This window comes from Xyrauchen texanus, chromosome 15 (assembly GCF_025860055.1).
Source record: "Xyrauchen texanus isolate HMW12.3.18 chromosome 15, RBS_HiC_50CHRs, whole genome shotgun sequence".
Lineage (NCBI taxonomy): Eukaryota > Metazoa > Chordata > Actinopteri > Cypriniformes > Catostomidae > Xyrauchen > Xyrauchen texanus.
Genome location: NC_068290.1, coordinates 37841910 through 37855598, shown reverse-complemented (window position 1 = coordinate 37855598; position 13689 = coordinate 37841910). Strand labels below are relative to the sequence as shown.

Genomic DNA, 13689 nt, shown 5'->3' with positions numbered 1-13689 from the left:
ATTGACCCCAAAATATGACAGGAGACATATTTATCCTCTTTTTCTTTTCTTTCATTTCTTCTCAGTTTTGCCAGAAGGGTTGTGGTACAACACATAAACTTCATAAAAACAGCGATCTGAACTCTACAAGATACCAAACAGCTTTGAAATGCAAACATGAACAGCTTTTCTCATTTATTATCAAGAACAGAATTTGGGCAATATTTATAATATTCATAATATTTATAAGGCAGTCGAAAAAATAGGAGAGGACAAAATAACATGTTTATTAAAGAAACATATTTCGTTAAGGTTCAATAAAAACAGTGAAGTCAAATAAACAGCTGCTCTCATGTGCTCATAGTATGTTATGAATTTCCTTTCTTGTAAACAAACTGTCCTCTTCTCCTCTTCTTGTTTTTATTAGCAGTATGATCTGTGTTCTGGCCAGCCAATCAAAATGTACCACCTCATCTCTGATTGGCTGAAATTCTGGCACATTATAATTCTGTAAACTTGTTGAGCAAACAAGCAGTCAAAGCTCTGAGCACACGCAGAGTGAGTGAGTGAGTGAGTGAGTGAGTGTGAGTGAGTGAGTGAGTGAGTGAGTGAGTGAGGTCTTGCCCACACAAAAAACAGTGGAGTTACGTACATTTCTGTGCAAATGTTTCTATATTTTCATTTCTATATTTTACACTTTATTCAAGTGCAAAATATATTTTTGTTTGCTCAAAATGAATTCATCTTTGCAAGAAGATACATTGCTTAAGTTCATGCAGATGCAAAATACTTTGAGAATGCAAGATTTTATCTTTTAAACTTAGAAGTATAATTTTGCACACACAGAACAATTTTGTGCTCCCAAAATATGATATTGCACACTCAAAATATAACATATATACACAACTCCATACATATGGACACCATCCATTACCATAGTAACAGCAGCTCTAACCACCCTCTTTTATATTATATATTTATATTATACAGTGTGTATAATTTAATTTTTTTTTATTTTTTTATTTTTTTGCCATGCGTAAATAAAAAATGGTCTTGCAGTTAACAGTGAAACTGTATAATCACAACATCCCTACTATTGAGCGTGTTTACATGTACTATCTTTCACAGGTTATGCTTAATAAGCCGACAATGTGCATGGACATGTAAACACAATACGTACATAAAGCATTCCTTTATCAGTGTAAATTCATAAACCACGTAAGAATAAACGACACAGGTAGATTTTTGCCAATTTCGTGTGGAATGTAAACTCCTTTGCCAGTGTTCTCACTGGTTATACAATGTGCGCATTTGTTGAGCGCATGTCTCTTCACAGTTTAACGAGAATGCAGAGAATGACACAATTAATTCGAATCTCATGTAAACACAGTTTTTTTGCTTTGTCAGATTTTTTTAAATAAGATACATTTTGGGAGTAATCAGCATATTGGTGTGTATGTAATTGGGTTGCAGGGGTATACCGGTTTTACGGTATACCACGGTTTGAAAATTGACTGTTATCATACCATGTACATTTGCTTATCTACGGTATTGATAAAAAAATGCGCATCTCCTTTCCTCGTCTGCCTGTCAGGCGTGTCAACTTGTGAGACACACGTGCAGTGGAGAAAATGTCAGAGTGAAGCAAGGCGAGGGGGTCTGACATGAGTGTGTGTGTGTGTGACTTAAAGCAGTGTTTCTCAACTGGTCTATTAGGACTGGGTCGTGGACAGCAGGGAAAGAACAATGCCATGGTTCTCCCATTGAAGATATTTCAGCGGCCGCCCAAGTGATCAACTATTTAGGACTGCCAAGGCAGATTTAATGATAATCTCGCAAACAGCTAAAGCAGACATGGGTAATTTACGGCCCGCGGCTCATTTATCGTAAAAGCATTTTTTGCCACAACTTGCATTGGGACCTAACACGTCTCATGGTTGCCAGATAGGAGACGCAACACCCCCATTTTGAGATTAATACTTGCGCAAATTGGAAATATTCCATCTAATGTTAGACTTGTTTTGTGCAATCTGGCAACCATGCACATGAGTGCGCTTTTTCTGTCTCTCGCTTTCCCCTTTGATCAAACATGGCGATCTGTAGTGCAATATTCTGCTCAAGGAAAAGTGTTATACGGCTACTCTGTGTCAACTCTTGAGGCTGCTTGTGATATTTGGTGCTACTAATTTTGCAGGTAAACCTTCTCAGTGATTAAATTAAATATAGAAGTAGATCTCGGCATCACTGACACATGGAGGGGTTATCATTGACATGCAAAACCATCCAGGAGACCCGCATCATGACCCTTTTAGCATGTAAAGGTGGAAAGTTTTAGAAAAAAAAAAAGTTAATTCGGCAGCTTTGCAACAAATCTGAAAAGTTCTATAAATTTTTTTTTTTTTTTATTAAAACAGACCCCTGATGTAGAGATGTTTAAATTGAATAATAAATTAACAGGGAAATAGAGATGGTAAAATAAATGTATAATCTCCGCCTTTATTCCGTTTTTTAATTGCTGATAGAAAAGTATCTCCCTTTGTAGAGCAATATAATACTTTAGGCAGTTGCAGAATAGTCCCATTTAATCACAGATACACTTCAGAAAATTGAGTACACAACTATTTCTGGGTTTAAAAGATACAAAAACCAAATCAATGCAGAACATTGTATCTCAAAAGTAATACAATGTGCCCCCACATGCACTACTTAAAGCCTGATGTGGCCCCTTAAACTAAATAGTTAAAAATATGAATAAGTACACACCATCACCTTTACCAATTTGTTTCAGGATTTTACATGAGTAAAAGTAACTGTTATATTTTGACAAAATGTTATAGTTTCATTTGAAATAATCATTTGATATGTGTTTCAGCTAGTATTTATTTTTCATAAATACATTAATTTATTATTATTATTACTATTATTTAAGACTAGCACACAGACTTAACCATGGTAATGAGAAGCCTTTCCTTCTGTGTAATATGTGTTTAAATATGAAATTGCCGTATTGTAAATGCAGTAGTATCAGCGAAGACCGCTATGAAGAGAAGCCAGAGAATATGAATAAAGAGCAACTTGGGGCCCGTTTTGATTTATGAAGATGATATTCTATGAATGTGTAAAATGACAATAGAAAAGGAATTACAGTATTACACATGAAGCCTGTTTAACAATTTTATTAAGTCGGAAGTTTACATAAACCTTAGCCAAATACATTTAAACCCATTCTTCCACAATTCTTTATATTTAATCGTAGAAAACATTCCTTGTCTTAGGTCTTTTAGGAACACTTTATTTTAAGAATGTGAAATATTATACTAGTAGAGAGAATTATTTATTTCACCTTTTATTTCTTTCATCACATTCCCAGTGGGTCAGAAGTTTACATACACTTTGTTAGTATTTGGTAGCATTGCCTTTAAATTGTTTAACATTGGTCAAACCTTTGGGTAGCCTTCCAGAAGCTTCTCACAATAAGTTGCTAGAATTTGGCCCATTCCTCCAGACAGAACTGGTGTAACTGTGTCAGGTTTGAAGGCCTCCTTGTTCGCACATGCTTCTTCCCACAAATATTCTGCAGCAAAGCAGTTGGGTCACGGTCGGGATGGTGTTCTTTGGCTTGCAAGCCTCACCTTTTTTCCTCCAAACATAACGATGGTCATTATACATTTACATTTATGCATTTGGCAGAAGCTTTTATCCAAAGTGACTTACAGTGCACTTATTCACAATCCCCCCAGAGCAACCTGGAGTTAAGTGCCTTACTCAAGGACACAATGGTGGTGGCTGTGGGGTTCAAACATCAACATTCTGCTTACCAGCTCAGTGCCTTAGCCCACTACGCCACCACCACTCCACAGACCAAACATTTACATTTTTGTACATTTTGTCTCTTGTCATCAGACCAGAGGACATTTCTCCAAAAAGTCTTTGTCCCCATGTGCACTTTTGTCTGTGTAATTTGCAAAACTGTTGTCTAGCTTTTTTATGGCAGATTTGGATCATTGGCTTCTTCCTTGCTGAGCAGCCTTTCAGGTTATGTCGATATAGGACTTGATTACTGTGGATATAGATACATGTCTAGCTGTTTCATCCAGCATCTTCACAAGGTCCTTTGCTGTTGTTCTGGGATTGATTTGCACTTTACACACCAAACAACGTTCATCTCTAGGAAAGAGAATGCGTCTCCTTCCTGAGCGGTATGATGGCTGTGTGGTCCCATGGTGTTTATACTTGCGTACAATTGTTTGAACAGATTAACGTGGTACCTTCAGGCATTTGGAAATTGCTCCCATGGTTGAACTAGACTTGTGGAGGTCCACCACTTTTTTTTCTGAGGTCATGGCTGATGTCTTTAGATTTTCCCATGATGTCAAGCAGAGGCACTGAGTTTGAAGGTAGGCCTTAAAATACATCCAAAGGTGCACCTCCAATTCAGTACACCTAACAGAAGCTAGACATAATTTTCTGGAATTTTCCAAGTTGCTTAAAGGCACAGTTAACTTAGTGTATGTAAACTGACCCACTGCAATTAAATGTGAAACAATCTGTCTGTAAACAATTGTTAGAAATTTTGCTCATGTTGTGCTCAAAGTAGATGTCCTAAACGACCACCTATAGTTCGCTAATATGAAATCTGGTTAACTTTTTTTAATGACATCAACCTAAGTGTACGTAAACTTATGACTTAAACTGTATATTCTCTGAACACTGTTAATGAAGTGAGTTAACACCATACAGCAGAGCTAAGTCTACACATAATAAATATATGAATATTTACAATGGAGGGGAATCCAACGGCTGGCTTTGAATGTGAGAAACAGATAAAAAGTGATATTTTAATGGCGGTGGTAGCGGCGGAGTGGTCTAAAGCACAGAACTGGTAAGCAGAAGGTTCGATCCCCACAGCCACCACCATTGTGTCCTTGAGCAAGGCACTTAACTCCAGGTTGCTCCGGGGGGATTGTCCCTGTAATAAGTGCATTTTGGATAAAAGTGTCTGCAAAATGCATAAACATACATTTTAAGCTCATTGACTTCTATGGAAGTCTAGCTTTTAACATATAGTCCATACACTAAAAATAGTAAAATATGTAACTGAGGACCATTTGCATATATAAAGTTTGCACACATCTATGAGATGTATACACCCGTAAACAAAGCACTGCGTTTCTTTTGTACAAACATTGTGAGAGCAGAAAACATTTACGCTAATATAGAAACGTTCAGACATGCAACACTGTGACGCACATCGCCGATAGGTTCTTTGACTTGTCCCATGTGAGTGAGCAGATTGGCTAACAGATAACATATTAAGCCATTTGGCTTGCATGGCGTAAGCTGATTGGTTCTCTGACTTATCGGGTAGCCAATCATCTTGCGTCTCTACTTGTTTTATTTAAATGGCTCAATTTTGCAGGTAAGCTGGTTTCTCTTTTCAAAATCTATACCATTTTAATGTAAACTATACCATTTTAATGTAAACTCTCATGTTTGTAATTTATGATGCCACCACAAGCTCTTACATGTTTAAGCAGCAAGACCTTGTTTTTAAATTTATTATTTTGCAGCAAGATTTATTATCTAATTTCTTAATTTCACTGCAAGCTCTTAACTAACATATAATTTTACAGCTGTCCTTTTTGGTAAGTTTTTAATTTAAGATTCATTAGCCAGCTTTTTGTGTATTTATCGATACACAGCAAGCTCTGTATATTATTCCTTATGATACTAGTGCAAGCTTGTATTTAATCCATGATTACTCTACAATCATGACTACTGTACACTACCAGTTCTTGCCATTTTGCAGCAGCTTTCCTTTTAATTCAGTATTGCTGTAACCTCTTATGCCCAGTCTTTTAATCTACACAATTTTGCAGAAAACTTTATGATCTAGGCCTAAATAATGTTCTTTCAGCTCTTGTTTTAAGTCATGTTCTTAGCAACTTGCGTTTTTGTGTTCAGGAGCAAGATTTGATTTGATATGATCTAGCAGCAAACTGTTTTGTTAGTTTCTTTATACTTGATTTTGCAACCAGCTTGCTTTTATTTGTAATTTCTCTGTAAGCTGTTGTTTTAGTTCATGACTGCACAGTTTTGTGCTGCGTGAATGGGTTTCATTCGTTTTCATGATCCCTTTAGGGTGGGTAAATGCATCAATTCATATGATTAAAAAATATTTGCTCAGGTCTGCTTTGGTCATGACACATAGAAGCTTGTTTTAATAAGGTAAGCTTTAGCCAAATCTGGCTGGAACATATCACTATTTTAGGTCATTGGATTAAATAAATCCACACATAGTTTAAGTCACAAGTTAAAAAAATATTTAGGCTTTCCTTGCTCAAGTACACATTATGATTTAGGTCACTAGCTTTTAAGCTATTCAGCTAAGCAGGTCGAGGCACAAATAGAAATGTAGTTAATTAGTGTTACGCCATTTAGCCTGCTGCCTAGGCACACCTAGCTAGCATTCACTCTGTGCACATGGCTCTTCGGAGCAGCAGCAGTACATATGTCTTGGTGACAGATCTGGTTGGTTGGGGGGTTTGTGTTTTGTGTTTGTGTTGTGTGTTTGTGAAAGCTTCCCTGATTTGTTGGGGGATATCTGGCACTAAGACATTAGCAGCAGATCCTTCATGTCCTGTAAATTGTGAGGTGGAGCCACCGTGGATTGGACTTGTTGCTCCACATTTTACAATCTTATTGCATCATGTTCCCTTGACTTTTTAGTTCTCTCAACAGCTGTCTTAATTATTCTCAGTAACACTGTTTTGTTTAGGCGATGTGAATTTGCTTGTTCACTAAATGCAAAATAAATAAATAATAACTATCAATTTGCAGTAAGGGAAATTTCATTTTGTCATCATTTAAATTACTTCTACATGAAGTTATCTGCAATGTCTTAAAGGGGACCTGTTGTGCAAAATTCACTTTTACATGATGTTTGAACATAAATGTGTGTTGGCAGAGAGTGTACACAACCACCATATAATGATAAAAATCCACCCAGTCCTTTTTTTTAAATCCCCATTAATCATAAGAACTGTCTCAGAACAAATCGTTCGCAGATTCTGTACAAAGTGATGTCACTTTATACAGGCCCTGCCCTCGACTGTTGACGGACACTGCCAACAGACATGTTTGTTTGTGTGTTGTTTCCTTATAGTGCATAGCGAATGTTGTAACTGTGTGTGTGTGTGTGTGTTTGTGTGTGTGTGTGTGTGTGTGTGTGTGTTCCTCGTCCATCGTTGCAAAACTGCTGAAAAAACTCAGCAACTAATAAATACATTTATCAAATAATAATTCGGAAACTTCCTGGTTCATTCTCAAAGTTGTTACTTCTGATGAAGTCTCTCCCTCATCAGTGTCTGACTCCGGTTCAAACATATACGGCTGAACACCACTATTTTCACTGTCATTCATATTGCTTATGATGTCTAGTTATCCGAAGAAGAGATGTCAAAACTCCACCCTATTCTGGATACGGGGAGTTTAGCAACAGCACAGAAATATTGTTGTTGTTTTTTTTTAATGCAGATGCAAGGTGTGGCAGGGCGGAGGGCCGGGTCATGATCATACGCACCGGTCCTGTATTAGGCTGGTCCTGTATTAGGCTAATTATGCCTCCGTGAGGGTTAAAGGCTGACTGCAGGGGACCGTGTGGAGAGAGAGATTGTTTACGGACATGTCAGTCGTGTGTGTGTGTGTGTGTGTGTTTATGTGGTCTTTTAAGTTTCTCATTAAACTATCATTTATATCATCAAGCCGGTTCTCGCCTCCTCCTTGCCCATCCTTTCCATTGAATACCTTTACACAAGCTGATTCACATTTCGTAATATCTGTGACTCATAAACCCCCATAAGTCAGATAGCATGCAATTTCTCTTTCTAATTATTTACAATGTAAGCTGCTACATACAGTATTAAATGAACAAGCAGACTCTGCTTTCTACAGATCTTAAAAAATGCACCATACCACCCTCAGATCTGAAACCTACCATAATCTCTTATATCATCAACAAATGGCAAACTGAATGGGATCAGATCATTTACACCCTTGTCGAATAGGACATTCCAGACTCACACATATATTCTTAATATCAGGCAAAGATCCACCATTATGCGACGCATGCCAGAATCCACTATCCTTGAAACATTTATTGGATTGTGCTGGATTTTTTTCTTTTAGGAAATTATTTTTCTCATCAAATACTTTTCAACAAAGTCAAGAGTTATTATCGAAAATAATTTAAAACCATATATATATATTTATAAGTGTCATGTCTGGAGGAAAGCTCATCACTTGGCCAATACCATCCCTACAGTGAAGCATGGTGGTGGCAGCATCATGCTGTGGGGATGTTTTTCAGTGGCAGGAACTGGGAGACTAGTCAGGATCGAGGGAAAGATGAATGCAGCAATGTACAGAGACATCCTTCATGAAAATCTGCTCCAGAGCGCTCTGGACCTCAGACTGGGGCAAAGGTTCATTTTCCAACAGGACAACGACCCTAAGCACACAGCCAAGATGATAAAGGAGTGGCTACAGGACAACTCTGTGAATGTCCTTGAGTGGCCCAGCCAGAGCCCAGACTTGAACCCGATTGAACATCTCTGGAGAGATCTGAAAATGGCTGTGCACCGACGCTCCCCATCCAACCTGATGGAGCTTGAGAGGTCCTGCAAAGAAGAATGGGAGAAACTACCCAAAAATAGGTGTGCCAAGCTTGTAGCATCATACACAACAAGACTTGAGGCTGTAATTGGTGCCAAAGGTGCTTCAATAAAGTATTGAGCAAAGGCTGTGATTACTTATGTGCATGTGAATTTTTTTATAAATTTGCTTTCAAACAAGATTTCAAACAAACATCTTTCATGTTGCCATTATGGGATATTGTTTGTAGAATTTTGAGGAAAATAATGAATTTAATCAATTTTGGAATAAGGCTGTAACATAACAAAATGTGGAAAAAGTGAAGCGATGTGAATAGTTTCCAGATGCACTGTAACTAACAAACACAGTATTCACACAGCTTGTGGTTATGGTAAAGCATTCAACTCACATTTGTAAGATGTTGTCTTCATAGAACTAGTTGCCACTTTTAGCATTACTTACCATTGTTTTGTTAAGACAGCGTCAAGGCCAGGTTACCACGCTCCTTCCACTATGTAGGGCAAGCAGCGAATTTTGAATGTATGAAGTATAAACATTCTACTCTTGGGTTGCAACGATACCATTATTTCTCTACCGATCTGATTCCGAAATCTGAACTGAGCATTGGCTGAAACTGGTCCAATATTATTGAACATTGTGGTAGTGAAATCTGCTGATTGAAACTTTTCACCAAGTTAACAGTAGCTGGCAAACATAAAGGGTGTTTGTGAGAATGACTTTTAGTAGTCTTGTATCTAATAATTCAATAATGTGTTATACCATTTGTCTAAAGTGAAGTCAATTAATTTTCATTACTTTAAGCAGATTGTGTTCGTCTATTATTAGGATTTAGGTGAAGATCAGACCACATTTTATGAATTAATGAAGAAATGCGGATAATTCCAAAGGGTTCACATAAGCTAAGCCAAGAGTTCTGTGGAGGAGATGATGGGATTTCGGTCACACGTTTAGTCATGCTGTCATGTAACTTTTGCCGATGTGTGGTGTTTTCACAAGAAGGAACAAAGATTTGATTATTGGCTGAGAGAACAGACTTGCTACTAAATCAGTTGTGATGTGTAATATACAGTAAGTAGATATTAGACCTAATGTGTATATAGCATGAAATCAGACAACCCAAACAAGACCAACACTGACTAATATACAAAGAACAAAAACAAAAATACCTGCATGGTCCAGAAATGATGCATGTAACAGGTGTTTTATGAGGATATGTTTCAAATATTCATCTTCACCCTGCAGCTGAACAGCTCTAATAATAGCCTATTAGCCACAGTGATCTTGCTTTTCACAACAAACGGCATTATCATGTTGAATTAATGTTTACGTTTTGAAACATTACCTAATTAAATGTATACTTACATTTTGGATATTGAGCAGCTCGTGATTTCAGACACGTGTATAACTGGAGTTTAACAAAGTTTATTAAGACTCATTCGGCGCTTAATCTAAAGGCAAATTAATGAGAGAAAATGTGTTTGTTTTTTGCAGTGGGAATAAAACTAGCGCTCTGTCCCTTTACGAGAGCACATGCACGTTAAACAGTCTATGCTGCATAGAGAGAGATTAGACATGCATGGAGAGACATGGATTTTCAGTCCTATAGAAAGAAACTGTTGATTTCTTGTGTTCCTATGTGTGGATTACTAATTTCCACCAACATGTAAATGTAGGGATTTTGCGCACTGTGAAGGTGCAGGGATTACTTAAAGGGCACCTATTATGGCATTTAAAATGTTCCTAATATTGTTTTGGGAGTCCCCAACAACAGTTTTACATGCATGCAATGACAAAAAACACTTTTGTTGTCTTATAATATGCATTTATGTTTATCTGATTTGCTCACCGACTCCCAAATGATTCGTTCAACGACTCATTTTTCCAAACCCGTCCTTTGCGTGACGCTAATCTGCGGTGATTGGTCAGATGACCCAGTCAGTTGTGATTGGTATACTCTGTGCAGAGATTGTCGGAAACGGAACGCCCATCACCGCTTTGTAGTAAAAAAATCTAAATCAGAGAAGGAATTTGAGTTGATTTATGTTAGCGATCATAGCCCAAAGTTCGGTGGTAAACACCCAATCAGTTATTGTTTGCGTTAGCCCAACGCATAAACATATTGGTAAAGCACTGCATTACTACAAGTTATTGCTCTATTCTTTATGACAACTCCAATAACATCGACAAACATTTCATATATTTCAAAAAAATTGACATTGGAGACCTAGAAGCTGCGCTGAGCATAACTTACACAACACACACAAATACTTATTAAGCATGCTAAAAAACACATAAAAGCAACAATTATTAATAATACTTACAGGTTGTGATTCGGAGGAGGAAGCTGATCCAAATAAACTTGGTACTGAACCTTCCTTCAGTATCAACCGCTCATGAATCCACACTTGAAAGGATTCATGTTCAGTAAAGCAATCGTCATTAAAATGACGCGAACACAGCACAAGGGTCGGGCTATACTTGTGTGGTATAGTTGTAAATATAAACTCTAGCCACTGATTCTTCACATGCTCGTCCCTGGGCAGTGAAAAAAAGGTCGCTTTTGATATGCACTTCAGAACAAAGTGTCTTGTTGTCGACATGATGTTTTCAAGTTTTCCCTGGTGTCTGCGCGCGCAATGACTGGGCGCGGCCAATTTGATAATTTTTCGTCTTGACATCACAACGAAAAGGAAAATGACTCGTTGGAAAAACGATTCATTACATTGACTCAGAGTCGACTCCTACTTTTGAGAGATAATAACTTTTTTTACGGTGCACTTTCATATATAAAACTTTGCAGGATGTTTTTGTTCACTTAAATCTATGTTACACACTACATGAAAGGTAATTTTCAAAATACCATAATAGGTGCCCTTTAAAATGTTGCAAAACACATTAAATCCTACTACTAAATACATTAAGTGGGTTTTTACACATTGGTAATAGCTGCTGCTAAGACACTTGGAAAAGAGCGAGGACAGTGCTAGGAGAGTGCGCTTGGTGTCTGCACAATCTTATGGGAGCAGGTGACTGTCCAGTATAATATGCAGTTGCGTGTCTTTGCGAGATAAATATACTTGTGCTCGCTCCTTCGTTAGAAGACTTTGTTCGCTCTGTTTGTGCTCTCTCGCTTGTTGTTTTCTTGCACTAATGTTATAAATGCAGACAGTGGCGGATTTAGCAAATTGGGGGCCCAAGGCGAAGGTATGTATGCCCCCCCCACACACACACACACCAAAAAAATGTACAGACTGAATGGTGGGATAGGCAGGTAAAGCTAATCTACGGCCCGTAGCAAGCCTACAGTGCTTCGGTCGGTGGCAGCAGGATTAGCACAGCTAGGGCTTGGGCTATTACTACACTATAAAAAAAAATAAAAAAATTAATTAAAAATAACAGTTAGATTTACAAAAAGATTTTCTCTGGCTGATTATAAAACAAATTCGTTATGGCATGAAAATCCGAGAGAAAATGTGATCAGGTGTTGGCTATTTATTGATGATGACATAATCATTATGTAGTGGCCTGATTCAATGATCTACAGAGAGGAATGCTTAATACGAATTAATATTTCACGTTTTTGAGTATTAAAGCTCTGTGAACCTACCGCATGCGAGCTAGCAGTGACAAACAGGTAATCTGAAGAACTTTAAAAACACATGGTGTACAATAACGGTTTTGAACTACAGTATGATGTAGACCAACACAGACATCAAGAATCAGCATATGAATCTCAACAACGGTGACAATCAACAAAATAATCAGATAAAACTCTGAACATCACAAAACAAGCTACTAAAAAGTTGCAACAATAACAACAGCAAAGATAAAAGCAGATAATAATAATAAAAGAAAATACTAAAGGTGATGATACACAGGGCAACTTTTTGAGCAATGTTGCTGGGCAATGTTGCCGTCAACAGGCAACCAGATGAGACACAGGGCCTACGACCGATCTAAAATATCCAGATAGAAATGTATTGCCCATTTTCAATGGGAAAGTGCCCAAGCAACATTGCTCAAAAAGTTGCCCTGTGTATCATCACCTTTAGGCAATTCAGCATAATTTATTCATGCTGCAATGTATGCTGGGAGATATTGATGAGTTTTGATTGATGGCTCCCATCATGCACGGCACTTATATCATCACAGTTGTTGATAATGATTCATTATGCTGAATCTTGATGTCTGTGTGTGTCTGAAAGTTCAAACCTTCATTGTGCACAATGTTTTACAAATTCTTCAGGTTAACGTTATCACAACATATGATGGATCACATGCTGTAGAATCATAGGGCTACTACAATTACGTTAGTAAAAAAAATGTTTTACCAGTAAATTTCACAGGTTGACTCACCAAAGCCTCCTCATCGCTGTCAAAATGGCCATCACTGGACAACTCTTCCTCAGTGTCAACCTCGATAACACTGTCGGTGACGGCGGGCGGCAACAACGCGATGTCCTCTTCAATTACTTGGTTGGCGTTATCCTCACCTAGCACCACTTCACAGCTATCTGCTGCTGTAGCGGCATGTTCAACTCGTTGGACGTTTTTATTCCTGTCTGTATCAGTAACGTTAGCCGTAAAAAGTGTGTCATCTTTGGCAGCGTTGCCAAATACTTATCAGCGTCTTTTACGCTTTTTCTTTTAATTGAGCCGCTTGGGTAACTTCTTTTCATTTTCGCGTTTAGACTCGTCTTGTTTCGTCTCTGTTTGTGTACATCCCTGTCCTCCTGTCACTGCGTGTTTATCTTTCGCGGCGTGCACCGTTACGGACTAGTCCATTTCATTGTGAAAATAGGGGGTGTATGTGTAGGGACAGATAACCATGAACTGGACATTTTAACCAGTACTTCAACGTTTCAACGTATTTCTTAAGAATGTTAATAAAATGTACTATGATTTTGAAGCATCCATGATGATAAGGGGCCTTTTATTTTATTATTTCTTATTATTTGTTTTAGGTTGGTTGGGGGCCCCCCTACTTCGACCGCTGGTAGGAGGCCCCAAGCAGCCACCTACCTATGCCTCTTATGT

At 37.9% G+C, this 13689-nt stretch overlaps 1 protein-coding gene across 1 annotated transcript in view; it reads left to right on the top strand.

The window, feature by feature from the left end:
- The window catches only part of LOC127655808 (regulation of nuclear pre-mRNA domain-containing protein 2-like), a 35628-nt gene that overhangs the window by 5803 nt on the left and 16136 nt on the right, over window positions 1-13689 (top strand).